The following is a 16930-nucleotide window of genomic DNA, read 5'->3' on the forward strand; positions in this document are numbered from 1 at the left end:
CTGCACCTAACTGAAATTTTAGTTGTTTGTTTAATTAAAAGGTAGTAGGTGGGAATAAGTAAGAGAACTCTAAGAAGACAGAACCAATTTTCCAGATAAGAAAAATAGTACTCATGAAGCTGTATTTAATGATATTAATTTCAAATATCTTGGAAAAAATTGTGACTTGGCTCATTGTCTTTATAACTGTAAAAAAAGAGACATCACTGGATATTTAAACATCTCTTATAATGTGACAAATAGATTAAAATAAATATGTAAATATTTTATTGTAACATTCCTTTACTTCCTAATCACTATGATGTGACTTTTTTTTAAAGAGATCAATAATTTATTATTTTAAATATGATTAAAATGATATTCTAATTCATTTTACTTAATCTTAATTTTTATGATGACTTCAAATATCACAAAGAAAAAAATAAATGATAAACAAAAATAAATTTTTCCTGAAAATTATAAACTCATTTTCCCAAAAAACACTTGCAGTTTGTTTTTATATTTGCATTCAATATTTATGAAAATAATAGATGATTATTATAATCATAGCAAGTTAGTAATTGAAGACTTAAAAATTATTTCTCAGAAACAAAATTCTCTTCTGTGAAATATTTCTACCTGTAAAAGTGAACTAGATCAAATAATAGAAAAATTATTTCAATCAAGCATGAATAAGCATTTTCCTTTTTTACTATAGCATATTCAGTTACCTTCTACTCGCTTTGATGACCACTTGAAGTACCTATGGGCTGCACATACCTCAACTCTAAAAGAAACTTAAAAAAAATTTGAAGATAGGTAAGAATGGATTCCCCCCCCCCAACTTTTATTTGTATGGCAAATAATTTTTGGTTTTATTTATGCCTTTTTATTTTTCTAACATATGTATCTTACTTCCTAATAAAAATATATTTAATCAAATTTAATCACAGTAGCAACAATCATTGACTTGTTACTGTGTTTGGCATATTGAATACAACACGGGTAGCTTTCTAGGCTTTGCCGTGCCGGTGAGATACTCTTGGTAGCTTGCCGGGCTCTCCTAGAGGGGTGGAGGAATCAAAATTCACCATAAAATATTTAAAATGTTGTAGATATCTATAATTGACTTTAAAAGGAATATTTCAATTTAAAATAAGATTTCTAAATGGAACTTAAAAATGTTTCAATAATCAAAACAAGGTTTTGAAAAAATAGCAGGAAAAAGACAGGTAATAATGATATAAAATTAAAAGTTATAGAAGGAAGCTTTTGTTTTACACAAGTATGAAACATACACATAAGAATAAACAGACCCTCCCGTTGATCGTCGATTTGCTCGAGCGGGCCCAGTAACGTCTCCATTGGAGACTTTGTTGTTACTGTGTCTGGCATATCGAATACTCTCGGTAGCTTGCCGGGCTCTCCAAGAGGGGCGGAGGAATCGAACTCGGGTCAGCCATGTTGGCCGCTTGTAAGGCGAACGCCCTACCCGCTGTGCTATCGCTCCAGCCCACAGTAACAACAAAGTCTCCAATGGAGACGTTACTGGGCCCGCTCGAACAAAAGAATAAACAGAAAGAGAAATAATTCAGTGAAAATGAGAACTTTATCCAGATGAAGTCATTAAAAAAAAAGAAAGTTAAAAAATAGTCTATACCTGATAGGATTTATAAAAGAAGAAAAAAGAGAGAGAGAATAAAGGAACCAGATTTAAGAATACTTCTTCATTTAATTTATGAAGGCCTCACTTTGCAGTTTCTATTCTATATGACTAGAATTATATATGTTCTCTATTATGAGACTATTTAAGCAACAAAAAATTGCTAAGAAATTAACAATCACATTTTATATTGAACCTCAAAACTTCCAGAACAGAAATAATACTTGATGCTTGCAAAAGACATACATGAGGAGTTAAAGAAATGACACTTATTTTAAGTCTTACAATTTTGGTTTAATTTATAGTAAACATATTCATATATCCGCTTAATTACTTTCTCTGCATTTATTTTTTTTCCATTTTTTTTTTAGTCGTCTTGATCAGTTCAGCTTGAGATTAAATTTTGAGTAAAAAAAATAAGGTCTTGAATTAAACTTTTTGAAACAAATCTTAGTTTTTCTCTTATAAACATTCATTTCCTTTCTATATATTTTTATCATTTATTCACTTTTAGGTGAGTAATTAAATCGTTTGTCACATGTATTGTTTTGTTTTGTTTGGGGGACACTCCTGACTCTGCCAAGGTTACATCTACACAATGGAATACAGTTAGAAAATACGACAGAAAAGTTGAAGTCATGAAATTTACTTAAAAGTGGATGGATATGGAGAGTATCATGCTAAGTAAAATGAATCAGAAAGAGGGGCAAACATAGAATTACTACACTCATTTGTGGTATATAAAACAACATAACATGAGACTAATTCCTAGGGAGAGTAGAGATAGGGGCCAGGAGGATCACTCCATGGTTTAGAAGCCTGCCTCATGTGCTAGGGGAGAAGGCAGTTGGGATAGATGAGACCACTTAGTCAGATGGTTGGAAGGATCATTCAGGATGGAAAATGCGTGCTGAAAGTAGACTAAGGGCCAAATATGATGGCCACTCAGTATCTGCAAACCATAATGCCCAAAAGGAGAAACAGAAAGTACGAAGAAAGGTGCCTGACAGAGAGGCAGGGGGTGGGATAGGGTGGTGGTGGTGGGAGGGATACTGGGAACATTGGTGGTGGAAAATGCACACTGGTGGAGGGATGGGTGTTCGATCACTGTATGACTGAAACTCAATCATGAAAGCTTTGTAAGTGTATCTCACAGTGACACAATAGAAAAATAAAAAAGAAAGAAACAAAACAAAACAAAATAAAGACCTGAATATCAGACCTGAATCCATAAGGTATAGAGAGGAAAATGTAGGCAGAACCCTCCATTATATTGTAGTTAAAAGCATCTTTAAAGATGAAACACTATTGACCAAGCAAGTAGAAGCAAAGATAAACAAATGAAACGACATTAAGCTAGAAGTTTCTGCACTTCAAAAGAAATGGTGACTAAGATACAAAGATAGCCCACGTAATAGAAAGCAATTATTTACACAATACCTATCAGAAAAGGCTTTAAAAATCCAAGATATATAAGGCACTGGTAGAACTTTATAAAAAAGTACTCCAACTCCATCAAATATGGGGAAAAGAAATGAACAGAAACTTCCTCAAAAAAATTAATGCAAATGGTGAAAAGGCACATGAAAAAGTGCTCTACATTGCTAATCATCAGGGAAATGCAAATCAAAACCACAATGGCATATCACCTTACACCATAGAGACTGACACATATCAAAAATGAACAAGAACAACCAGTCTTGGTGTGGGTTCAGGAAGAAAGGGACTCTCCTTCATTGTTGGTGGGAATGCCGACTGGGTCAGTATTTTTGGAAAACAATATGGACATTCTTCAAAAAACTAGAAATTGAGCTTCCACATGACTTAGCAATATCACTTCTGGTAATGTTTCCTCTGGGGTGCAAAAACACATAGCAGAAATGACATCAGCACTTGTATGTTCATTGAAGCACTATTCACAATAGCCAGAATCTGGATATAACTGGAGTACCTGAGAACAGATGACTGGTTAAAGAAACTATGGCTCATCTACACAATGGAATACTATATAGCTGTTAAAGAAATAAAGTCATAAAATTCTCTTGGATGGACATGGAGAGTATCATGGAGTGAAATAAGTCAGAAGAAGTAGGACAGACAGAATTACTGCACTCATTTGTATGATATTTAAAAAAAAAACCCATAGTTTAAGACTAACACCCAAGGACAATAGAAACAAAGGACAAGATGAGTGGTTCATGGCTGGAAGACTACCTCAAGGGCTGGGGGAGAGGGAAGTTGGGATAGAGAAGGGACCATTATGACAATGATGGTTGGAAGGAAGTGTTCTGGATGGAAGATGTGTGCTGAAAGTGGGAAAAGTACCAAACATGATTACCTTTCAAGTATCTGTAATGCAATGAGAGAGGAAGAAAGAAACAGAGAGAGAAAAAACAGAGAGAGAAATAGAGAGACAGAGAAACAGAGAGACAGAGACAAGTATAGGGAGAGAGAGAGAGAGAGAGAGAGAGAGAGAGAGAGAGAGAGAGAGAAGAAAAGTGGCTGTCATAGAGGTAGGCTGGGAGAGGGGTGTGTCAGTGGCAGGCGGGCTATTGGGGATATTGGTTGTGGGAAATGTACACTAGTGGAAGGATGGGTGTTGGAACATTATATGACTGAAACCTGATCAGGAAAGCTTGTAACTCTATCTTATGAGATTCAATTAAAAAAAAAAACTTCAGTTGTGTGAAGTTTTCAGTTGTGTGAATTTTATTAAATTGAATCACCATGAGATAGATCATTACAAATGTGTTCATGATTGGGTTTCAGTTACACAATATTTAACGCCCATCCTTTGACCAGTGTAATTTCCCATCATCAATTTCCCCAGTTTCCCACCCATCCCATTCTCAAACTGTTGTGTGAAATTTTGCTAACTATAATATGTTCACAGTAAATAACTAGCCAGGAGATTATAGATTTGCAAAGATCATAAGTGAACAAGGGTGAGGAAACATAAATTATTATGTTTAAATTATTTAGTCTTTCAGGTGATGATATGAATGCCTTTTATAATAGGATCATTTAAGAACTATATTAAACACAGACAAGAAATAATAAATACAAACAAGGCATATTTCCTTAAAGTAATGATGTTTTCATTCATTTTATAGTGTTAAACCCTGTGAGATCTACTTTAAATTCCAGAGTTTTATTATATGTCCTATAAATTTTATTTAATGTATGATTTTATTGGCATTAATTTTGCATCCAGGCAAGTGTATAAAATAAGCTCAAATCATGATTATATGTTTAAAAGTTATTCTTTCTTTAAAAAGTTTGCACCTGAAAGAAATACAAATGGCCTTGTTAGAGAAATATTGAATTTACTTTAAGAAATATGGTAAAATAATTATGTATCTATAAAAATATATGGCATTTTTATTACCTGCTATTTTTTATTTGTAGTTTCCAAGCACGTAACACTAATTGTGTTAGTATTTTGAAAAGATCATATAGTTTCAATTCTATATTTCAAAAACAAGAAAAGAAATTCAATTCTACATATATAAAAATTGCAACTGCCACTCAGTATAACTTACTTATTGGGTATAATTTCTATTATTCTCAGAAAAACACAATTACTATTCTCAAATTGGTGATACAGTTATTTCAAAAATGAAACTTACATTACCTATGTAAAAATGCACACATATTGAGTTGGGGAAAATGGTTCATAGGACCAGAGGGCATGCTTTGCATGTAGGAGTATCTAGTTTGATCCATGACATCACATGTTTGATCCTAAGCACCTCACTAGGAGCACCAGACTTAGAGTAACCTCTGTGTGGCTCCATGTGTGATTCCTTTAGTAATATCCCCAATGCACACACACATACACACACACATGCATACACGCACTTGTATCACTTCACTTGTCGTCCCGTTGCTCATCGATTTGCTTGAGTGGGCACCAGTAACGTCTCCATTTGTCTGTCTCACATGCTAGTGTAGCCCAATGGCGTCTGCTCGCTCCAGGAACACGAAGAACATCAAACTGTTCATTCAGGGTCTTGACGAAGAAGTCCGACCATCTCATAGGTGGGAGGCCAGGTGTTCTTTTGACATCCCATGGAATCCAGTAGGTAACAGCTCTAGTCCAACAGTGATCTCCAAATCGCATTGCGTGTCTGACCCATCTGATTTTTGACACGTTGGCAAATGAGGCAAACCAGGCAACGTCCCTGATCCTTGATCATCAATGGAGGTTGGAACTCCAGATTTCTTCTCTCACTTGAGTGAAATGTGATACTCCAAGCATAGCTCTTTTGATTCCTCTTTGAGAGACCTGAATAGCATTCTTATCCTGTTTTCATAGAGCTCAGGTCTCCAAGACGTGTGTTAGTGCAGCAAGAATGGTGGACTTGAAAAGATGTGACTGGAGTCAGAGGTTCTTCATCCTCTTAACCACTTTGATGCTCTTGAAGGCATTCCACACCACTCTTCCTCATGCACAGTTCTGGAACCGAGTTGGTCATCATGTTGAGTTCTCAACCCAGATAAATATAGTTGATGCATTCGGAGCTGTTTGTTCTGTTGAGAGCAAATGTAGCATCAGGAACTAGTTTTTTCTCATGAACAATGCCTTTGTGAGATACAGCTGCAGTCTGACCTTTTCACACTCGCGGTTCAAGTCGGTCATCATTCATGCCGCTCCACTTGGCTAATGTTTGGTGTTACTAGAATGATGTCATCAGTGAAACAGAGATAGTTTAGTTGCCGACCCATCTTCTCTCCCATTCCTTCCCATACCAATCGTCGCATGATGTTCTCAAGGGTGAAGTTCTGAAGAGTTTCATTGAAATGGTATCACCCTGCTAAACCCCTCTCTTGGTGTAGATGATCACTTCCTTATAGAATGGTGAGATCCTGGTAGTCAATCCATAATACAGCTTGCAAGGATCCTGATGTATTGATGTACTGTACTGATGTACTGTACTCAGGATCCTGATGTACTGAGTTTGAACACCCTGTTTTGCTAAGGGTTCGATGACTGCTTCAGTCTCAACAGAATCAAAGGCCTTCTTTATTTATGATTTATTTATTTATTTGTTTAGTTAGTTTTTATTAGTGAAACACCATGAGGTACAGTTGCAGACATACAAATTTTTGTGCTTGAGTTTCAGTTATACAATGATCAAGTACCCACCCCTCCACCAGTGCCCATTTTCCACCACCATGGGTCCCAGTATCCCTCCCATCTCCCATTCCCTCCGTTCCACCCTGCCTCTGTGGCAGGGCATTCCCTGTTGTTCTCTATCTCTCTCCTTTTGGGTATTGTGGTTTCAAAGGCCTTCTTTAAATTAATGAACGTTAGACAGAGCGGCATCTTGAACTCCCAAGAAACCTCAATGAGCGTGGTTACCATGTGGATATGGTCAATTGTGCTGAATCTTTTTCAGAAACTGACTTGCTCGCATGGTTGTCCTTCACCTAGTGTTCTGCCAATCCTGTTCAGGATGACTACATTAATCACACATGCACACACACTTAAATTATATAGACATACACAGATACTCAAATAAGCAATAAGAATTTACTCTATCACTTAAATACGTATTGCATAAAGACAAGACAGGAGCAGACATCTGCATGAATGCCATTTTAACTTCTAGAGATAAATGTTTCTGAAATTCGTATCACTTGATCACTAGCCATCCCGTTACTCATTGATTTGCTTGAGTGGATGCCAGTAACATCTCCATTCATCCCTGTTCTGTGCTAGTGTAGCCCAATGGTGTCTGCTCGTTCTAGGAACACGAAGACCCTCAAAACGATCGTTCAGGATCTTGACGAAGAAGTCTGACCATCTCATAGGTGGGCAGCCATGCGATCTTTTAATGTCCGGTAGAATCTAGTCAGTAATGGCTCTAGTCCAGCGGTCGTCTCCAAATATCATTAGGTGTCCAGCCCATCTGATTTTAGACGCCTTTGCAAATGAGACAACGTCCCTGATTCTTGATCGTCAATGGAAGTCAGAACTCCAGATTCTTTCTCTCATTTGAGTGAAGCATGATACTCCAAGCATAGCTCTTTCAATTAATCTTTGGGAGACCGGAATAGCATTCTCATCCTGTTTTCATAGGGTCCAGGTCTTTGAGGCGTATGTTAATGCAGAAAAAACAGTGGAATCAAAGAGATGTGCCCGGAGCCAGAGGTTCTTCATCCTCTTAGCTATTTCTTCAATGTTCTTGAAGGCATTCCAAATCACTCTCTTTCTCTTGTGCAACTCAGGTGCCAGGTCATTTGTCATGTTGACTTCTCGACCTAGGTACACATAACTGTTGCATTTGGAGATGTTTGTTCCATTGAGAGTGAATGGAACCTCAGGAATGAGATCGTTTCTCGTAAACATTGTCTTCATGAGATTCAGCTGTAGTCTGACCTTTCCACACTCACGGTCGAAGTTGGCAAGCATTTGTGCCGCTTGGCTGATGTTTGATGTTATTAGAATGATGTCATCAGCAAAGCAGAGGTGGTGTATTTGCTGACCATCTATTTTCACTCCCATTCCTTCTCATTCCAGTCATCACATGATATTCTCAAGGGTGGCACTGAAGAGTTTCGGTGAAATGATATAACCCTGCTGAACCCTCTCCTGACATCAATGATCACCTCCCTGTAGAATAGTGAGGTCTTGGTAGTGAATCTGCAATACAGCTCACGGAGGATCCTGATGTATTGATGTTAGTTTGGCTAGGGATTGATGACTGCTTCAGTCTCAAAAGAATCAAAGACTTTCATTAAATCAGTGAACATTAGACAGAGCGGCATCTTGAAGACCCGAGAAACCTCAATGATGGTTATTGTATGCATATGGTCAATGTACTGAATCCTTTTCAGAACCTGGATTCCTCTCATGGTTGTCCTTCATCTAGTGTTCTGCCAATCTTATTCAGGATGACTAGAGTGAACAGCTTGTAGACAACAGACAACAGGTAGATTGGGCTATAGTTGCCAATGTTGTGAATGTGTCCCTTCTTGTACAGTAGTACAGTCCTGCTGGTTTTCCATTGGGACAGAACCTTGCATTCAGACAGGTAGTGTGTAAAGAACTGAGCCAGTGTATTGATGAGTACTGACGGCAAGTTTGAGTATGACCTTGTCTGGGCCGGGGAGCTGTTCGCTTCTTTTTTTTTTTTTTTTTTCACTTTTTTTTTCCCCTTTATTTTATTTTATTTTTTTTTTAAAGTTGTAGATTTACAATTTTTTGTGCTTTGGTTTCAATTATACAATGATCAGATACCCATCCCTCCACCAGTGCCCATCTTCCACCACCATGGATAATATCCCTCCCACCCCCATCCCCCCATCCCCCCATCTCTGTGGCAGGGCAATCCCCTGTGTTCTCTCTCTCTTTTTGGGTGTTGTGGTCTGCAAAAGAGGCATTGAGTGGCAAACATGTTCAGTCCATAGTCTACTTTCGACATGCATCTCCCCTCCTGGGAGGATCCTCCAAACATCCTTTATTTGGTGCTCCCTTCTCTATCTGAACTGCCCTTTCCTCTAGGATACCCGGCTGGCCTCTAAGTTATGGAGTAATCCTCCTGGTGCTGATCTCAGCTATTCTTGGGTATTAATCTCATACTTTGTTACTTTATATCCCCCAGATGAATGCAATCTTTCTATGTCTATCCCTCTCTTTCTGACTCATTTCGCTTAGCATGATACTTTCCATATTGTACCACTTGTATGTAAATTTCATGACTTCATCTTTTCTAAGAGCTACATAGTACTCCATTGTGTAGATGTACCAAAGTTTCTTTAACCAGTCATCTGTTCTTGGGCATTCAGGTTTCTTCCAGTTTCTGGCTATTGTAAAGAGTGCTGCAATGAACAAACAAGTGCAGATGTCACTTCGACTATACATTTTTGCCTCTCTGGGATATATTCCCAGGAGTGGTATTGCTGGGTCAAATGGGAGCTCAATTTCTAATTTTTTGAGAATCGTCCATACTGTTTTCCAGAAGGGCTGAACCAGTGGACATTCCCACCAACAGTGAAGGAGTGTCCCTTTCTCGCCACATCCACGCCAGCATCGGTTGCTTTTGTTCTTTTGAATGTGGGCCAGTCTCTGAGGTGTGAGATGGTATCTCATTGTGGTTTTGATCTGCATCTCCCTGATGATTAATGATGTAGAGCATTTTCTCATGTGCTTTTTTGCCATTCGGATTTCTTCTTTGAGAAAGTTTCTGTTCATTTCATTGCCCCATTTTTGGATGGGGTTGGATGTTTTCTTCTTGTGGAGTTTAACCAGTATTTTGTATATCCTGGATATCAACCCCTTGTCAGATGTGTATTCGGTGAATATCCTTTCCCATTCTATAGACTGTCTTTGTACTTTGGTCACTGTTTCTTTGGAGGTGCAGAAGCTTCTTAGTTTAAGATAGTCCCATTTATCTATCTCTGTTTTCACTTGCTCGGCCAGTGGCGTGGCATCTTTGAAGATATCATTAGCTTCAATGTCATGGAGGGTTTTGCCAACTTTATCTTCAATGTACCTTATGGTTTCTGGTCTGATGTTGAGGTCTTTAATCCATTTTGATCTTACTTTTGTACATGGTGTTAGGCAGAGTTCTGAGCCTATTTTTTTGCATGTAGCCGTCCAGTGATGCCAACACAATTTATTAAAGAGGCTTTCCTTACTCCACTTCACATTACTTGCACCTTTATCAAAGATTAGATGAGCATATGATTGAGGAGAGATGTCAGTGTATTCAACCCTGTTCCATTGGTCTGCAGTTCTGCCTTTGTTCCAGTACCATGCTGTTTTAATTATTACTGCTTTGTAGTACAGTTTGAAGTTCGGGAGGTTGATTCCTCCCATTTTCTTTTTCCCAAGAATTGCTTTAGCTATTCGTGGGGGCTTATTGTTCCATATAAATTTCAAGAGTGTTTGCTCCATTTCTTTGAAGAATGTCATGGGTATCCTTATAGGGATTGCATTGAATTTATACAATGCTTTCGGTAGTATTGCCATTTTGACAATGTTAAGTCTCCCGACCCATGAGCAGGGGATATCTTTCCATTTCCTCATGTCCTCTTTTATTTCCTGAAGTAGCGTTTTGTAGTTTTCTTTCTACAGGTCCTTTACTTCCTTAGTTAAGCTGATTCCTAGGTACTTGATTTTCTGGGACACAATTGTGAATGGGATTTTTTTTTCATGTTGCTTTCTTCTCTCTCACTGTTTGCGTATAGGAAAGCCCTGGACTTTTGGGTATTGATTTTATAACCTGCAACTTTACTATACGAGTCTATTGTTTCTAAGAGTTTTTTGGTGGAAGTTATTGGGTTCTCTAAGTAGAGTATCATATCATCTGCGAATAGTGAGAGCTTGATTTCTTCCTTTCCTACCTGAATGCCCTTAATATCTTTTTCCTGCCTAATCGCTATTGCAAGTACTTCCAGTACTATATTGAACAGCAGTGGAGAGAGTGGGCATCCCTGTCTCGTCCCTGATCTTAGAGGGAAGGCTCTCAGTTTTTCCCCATTGAGGATGATGCTTGCTATAGGCTTGTGGTAGATGGCTTTAATTATGTTGAGGAAGGTCCCCTCTATACCCATTTTGGCTAGGGTTTTCATCATAAAGGGGTGCTGGATCTTATCAAATGCTTTCTCTGCATCTATTGATATGATCATATGCTTTTTATCTTTTCTTTTGTTGATATGGTGGATTATGTTGATTGATTTCCGAATGTTGAACCATCCTTGCATCCCTGGGATGAATCCTACTTGGTCATGGTGTACGATCTTTTTGATGAGTAGTTGGATTCTATTTGCTAGTAGTTTGTTGAGGATCTTTGCATCTGTGTTCATCAGGGATATCGGCCTGTAATTCTCTTTCTTTGTGGTATCTCTGTCTGCTTTTGGTATCAGTGTGATATTTGCTTCGTAGAAACTGTTTGGAAGTGTTTTTGATATTTCAATTTCGTGGAAAAGCTTAAAGAGCATTGGGAGTAAGTCCGCTTTAAAGATTTGGAAGAATTCACTAGTGAATCCATCCGGGCCAGGACTTTTGTGCTTGGGGAGACTTTTTATTACCATTTCAATTTCCTTGATGGTGATAGGTCTGTTCAGGTATTCCAGGTCTTCTTGGTTCAGCCTTGGGAGTCTGTAGGAGTCTAGGAATTTATCCATTTCCTCGAGGTTTTGATGTTCCGTGGCATAAAGCTTCTCAAAGTACTCCCTGAGGATCCTCTGAATTTCTGTGGTTTCTGTTGTAATGACCCCCTTTTCATTTCTGATTCGGTTTATTAGGGTTTTCTCTCTCCCTTTCTTTGTGAGTTTTGCTAGAGGCTTATCGATCTTGTTAATTTTCTCAAAGAACCAGCTCTTGGTTTCATTGATCTTTCGGATTGTTTTTTGGGTTTCCATCTCGTTAATCTCTGCTCTGAGTTTTATTATTTCCTTTCTCCTGTTCGGGTTGTGCTCCTTTTTTTGGTCCTTCTCCAAGCTCTTAAGCTGTGAGGTTAGGTTACTTATGTGTGCTCGCTCCTCCTTCCTGAGGAATGCTTGTAGAGCTATAAACTTTCCTCTTAACACAGCCTTTGCTGTGTCCCATAAGTTTTGGTAACTCGTGTTCTCATTTTCATTCGTTTCTAGGAATCTTTTGATTTCCTCTTTGATTTCCTGTCTAATCCACTCGTTGTTCAATAGTGCACTGTTTAAAAAAACGTTGGTTAGATGCCACGAAGTAGGTGGCAGTGCCTTAACCGTATGCGTGTTGCAGGCCGAAGCCTCTTCCATCCTTGTCAAGGGGAGTGCTAACCTTCTCTCCTTTCATACAACACAGCTGTTCGCTTCTTTACCAATGAAATGGCATGTCAGATTTCGGAAGGGAGAACATTGGGAACAACCTATCCATCCTGTGGAATTTGGTATGTGGGCAGGTGGACATGGCTATCGAAGAGATCCGAGTAGAAGTCATGGATAATCTTCTCCATTGCCCTTCTGGAAGATGTAATAGATCCAGCAGGACATCAGAGGGCAGTCATCTTGGTCTTGTAGTTGGCAAAGGATAGGAGGGCATTGTGAATGCTTTTCCAGCTTCTGCCACATCTGCCAGCACTTCTACTCTTCTCTCTTTGAGGTCTTCCTTTATCGCTTCTCTGGACTGCTTTGGGAGCTTGGATGTTCGCTTGTGGTTGCCTGAGGCTTGTGCTAAGCCACATTGGTGAATGAGCTCGAGAGTTTTCAAAGACAGGCGTCATTTTGTGCCTCTCTTGTCATTCTTTGCACAATCATGGAGGTGCTGAACCAGTCGATTGTATTTCTCGTCAATGTTGTCAATGACGGCATCTTCCCATGTTGCCGCAATAGTGCCAAAGAGCTCTGAGTTGGTGGTCATTCTTGGAATTCTCTTTTTAAACTTTCCAGCCCTTTCTCCCTGCTCTGTAAAATGGTGACAGTTTGCAGATATAAAAACATTAAAAAATACTAATAGATTTTATTTGCAAAATTATCATAAAGTTATGTTTTATGAATTATGTCCAGAAAGACTAATTTTCATATGGAAACACAGATGTATGATGATAAGAAATGCTAATCACTAAAGTATCTATACAGAGATAGTAAATAGAAGACACCCTCATTGGGTTGTTAGAGACTGTTCTTAGAGAGATACTGTATGGATAGGCTTTGAATGGTCTTATGGAAACAAGATTATGACAGAAGAAAATTTTAAGAAGAAAATAAGGGGGACAACTGATAGGATGGGGAGGGTGGTCCCAAGAAGGTTGAAAAAGGGCCACTGTCAGAAAAGATTGAGGAACATTTGTCTAGAGAAAAATACTTCTTTAAAAAAATGTTTTTATTTTTACTTTTTGTTTTGGGGCCACACCCACCTAAGGTCGGGGCTTACTCCTGACTCTACACTAAAGAATCACTCCTAGCAGAGCTTGGAAGGAACATATGGGGTGCCAGGTGTAGGATAACATTGATTTGTCCATTCTGCCACAGTGAGCTAGGTTTATTGGGTTACTCCCATCACAGTGTTTCCATTCCTCTGTGTTTATTTGTATCCTCTTTTTTTGTGAGCTGTTAACTTGTAAATACTGCTTTTCTCTTCTCCTTAAGTCCTTTGTATAGTTAATTCAGAGCAATGTCCTTTTTGTATAGACACAAGAAGACAGTTAATGCTATGCTTTTGTAACTTGGGGGTTAACTGACTCCGAATGCTATTCACTCCTGGGTATCTGTTCTCTCGACTTAAGCCTCAGTTGTCCTTACTACTACAAGGGACTGGGTGGACTCAGGGCAAGCTGTCAGCTACTCTGGCATCGAAATGGGTTAGGCCAAAGTGCCATAATACTTAACTATAAATTAAGAGCATGGTCGTAGACAAATTCTGTCATTATCCAAAAAGTAATAACTGGAATAGGGCTCTGATGGGGTTAAGAAAGATTAGTTTGGCCTGAGCACTGTAGTCTGATATCTATAGTGAGATGTACCCAGGACAGCCACTCTAAAAGCTCAATGTGTCTCTTATTGTGTCCATACAAAAAGGACATTACTCTGAATTAACTATGGAAACGACTTAAGGACTTAACATAACTAATATTACGAAGTAGAATCAAGATGTTAAATAAGATGTTAATTAGCTTATTGGACTAAGGAGAAGAGAAACACCCCTAGGTGGTATTTCCCTCCCTTGAGCCATATCAGGAAACAGGAAGGATTTTTGATATGTTGATTGTGCTACCAGAGGAGTGTGTGATTCTACCATCAAGGTTGGGAGTTGGTGACAGACTAGACAGAGATCAAGGCAACAAGATGGAGCTCAGAAAGACTAGCAAGGGGAACAGAGGGATAAGAATGTAGGGAAGAATGCAGAAGCAGGAGTGTGGGGAGATGAGAGATGTGGCTATGAGAGGAAGTGCGGGGAGATGAGCAGGAGAGACAGAAGGAGACTGGAATGAGGGGCAGTGTGAGACTGGAATGGGAAACTCAGTGAGATTGGAACAGGCGGGTGAGAAGAATGGAATAAACGACAATTGATCACCAACCAGCCTTGGCCCTCATTTCTTCCTTTGTCTTCCCATGGCATTGGCTGTCCAAGGTGGGGAAGTGACCCGGGTTCACCGAACGCAGGTGGAGAGAGGGAGAACCGCCAGAGCTTTCCATAGCTGCCCGGAGATTACACACTGGGATTGAACTCGAGTCAGCTGAATGCAAAGCAAGTGCCTGACCTGCTATACCATCTGCACAGCCCCCAAATTCTTCCTGTTCTATCATCTGGTTATGTCTGGCAATTCTTTCTGTTGCTTGAGTAAAGAGATACATTGCTTAGATGGCTGCCTCTGCTCTCACATTGCATCTTCTGCAGTGTTTCCTAAGTGCCAACCCTGGCCTCTATAAGAAATAAAAAATACACAGAGGCTACAATGAAGATAAAATCAATACAGCATGTGCCAACTGGCCTCACTAATCTATTAAGGGTGATGAACAAATTAAGATATATTCCACACTGGATATGTGACTTTATCTATTGTTGTATGAAAAGAACCAGAGGCTGTGATAACCTTATTTCTGATCTATGTCTTATTAAACCTTTCACTCTAAGTGCAAAAAAAAAAAAAAGAAGTGGTATTGGATTATGACCCTAATCCAGTATAATATCATGTAAATTATACACCAACTGTATCTACAATTATATTTTTCAAAATAAAATCATATCTGCAGTGACAGGGGCTAGGATTTAAGTATTTATTTTGAGACTAAAGATATGGTTCAGCCTTGTCTTGGGTGACTCCATAGATTCAATCTCTAGCAGTGCAAATAAATGGCTAGAAGTGAGAATGCCACAGTTTACCCCCAGTGATTTGATTTTATTGACAAAGATTTTTAAAAAAACAAATGGAATTATATCAAATTATAAAGGTTTTATTTGGAAAAAGAAATTAATTTGGTATTAAAATTAAAAAGCATCCCATGAAATAGAAAAATGTATTTGCACATTACATAGGATTAAAAGAATATCATCCAAAATATGTAAATGATTCACAAAGGTCAGGAACAAAAATTTGAATGCCAAGAAATGGAATTGCTGGCTCATATGTTGTCCTTAATTATGGATTGAGACAGGATATTAAGGTCTCTTGTCCTTTTTGATTTGATTTTGTGCTTGGTGTTAGAAAGGGGCCTAATTCACTTTTTTTCACATGTGACCAACCAAGTTTTTCAATACCTTTTTTTGAAGACTTTCCTTGCTTCACTTTATACCATTCTGCCCCTTTGTCAAAGATCAAATATACATACCTGAGGATATGTCTCTGTACTTTATCCTATTCTATTGTTCTGAGAATGTGTTTTTGTTTTAGTACCATGTTGTTTATATTACTACTGTTTATAATGTGGAAAGGTCGGACTACAGCTGAATCTTACGAAGACAATGTTTATGAGAAACAGCCTTGTTCCTGATGCTCCATTCGCTTTCAACGGAACCACCATCTCCGAATGCAACAGTTATATATACCTAGGTCGAGAAATCAACATGATGAATGACCTGGCACCTGAGTTGCGCAGGAGGAAGAGAGCAGCTTGGAATGCCTTCAAGAGCATTGAAGAAATAACTAAAAGGACAAAGAACCTCCAGCTACGAGCACATCTCTTTGATTCCACTATTCTTCCTGCATTAACATATGCCTCAGAGACCTGGACCCTACGAAAACAGGATGAGAATGCTATTCGGGTCTCTCAAAGAGGAATCGAAAGAGCTATGCTTGGAATATCACGATTCACTCAAAAGAGAGATAGAATCCGGAGTTCTGATCTTCGTCAACGCTCAAGAATCAGGGACGCTGTCTCATTTGCCAAGACATCAAAAATCAGATGGGCTGGACACGTAATGAGGTTTACAGACAACCGCTGGACTAGAGCCATTTCTGATTGGATTCCACGGGACATCAAAAGATCACATGGACGCCCACCTATAAGATGGTCAAACTTCTTCGTCAAGACCCTAAATGATCAGTTTGAGGCTCTGCATGTTCCTAGAATGAACAGATACCATTGGGCTACGCTAGCACGCAACTGGGATGAATGGAGATGTTACTGGCACCCGCTCGAATAAATCGATGAATAACGGGGATTAAGTGATAAGTGATAAGTGAAGTTTATAATCAAATACAAAATTGGGGAGAGCGATGGCTCCTATCTTTCTTTTTTCATAGGATTGCTTTGGATAGTCATGCAAAGTTTATTACTCCAGATAAATATAAATAGCATTTTAATCATATATCTTATATTTCAATATTTCTCTCTTCTAATTAATTATTTTCATATAGAAAA

At 38.6% G+C, this 16930-nt stretch overlaps 1 non-coding gene across 1 annotated transcript; it reads right to left on the reverse strand.

The window, feature by feature from the left end:
* Nucleotides 1–12309: 12309 nt before the first annotated feature.
* Nucleotides 12310–12432, reverse strand: LOC130017359 (U6atac minor spliceosomal RNA). The gene has a single exon (XR_008791391.1). It is a non-coding gene; the product is annotated as a U6atac minor spliceosomal RNA (small nuclear RNA).
* Nucleotides 12433–16930: the final 4498 nt, after the last annotated feature.

Source organism: Sorex fumeus, unplaced genomic scaffold, assembly GCF_029834395.1.
Source record: "Sorex fumeus unplaced genomic scaffold, SorFum_2.1 ptg000007l, whole genome shotgun sequence".
NCBI classification, from domain to species: Eukaryota; Metazoa; Chordata; class Mammalia; order Eulipotyphla; family Soricidae; genus Sorex; species Sorex fumeus.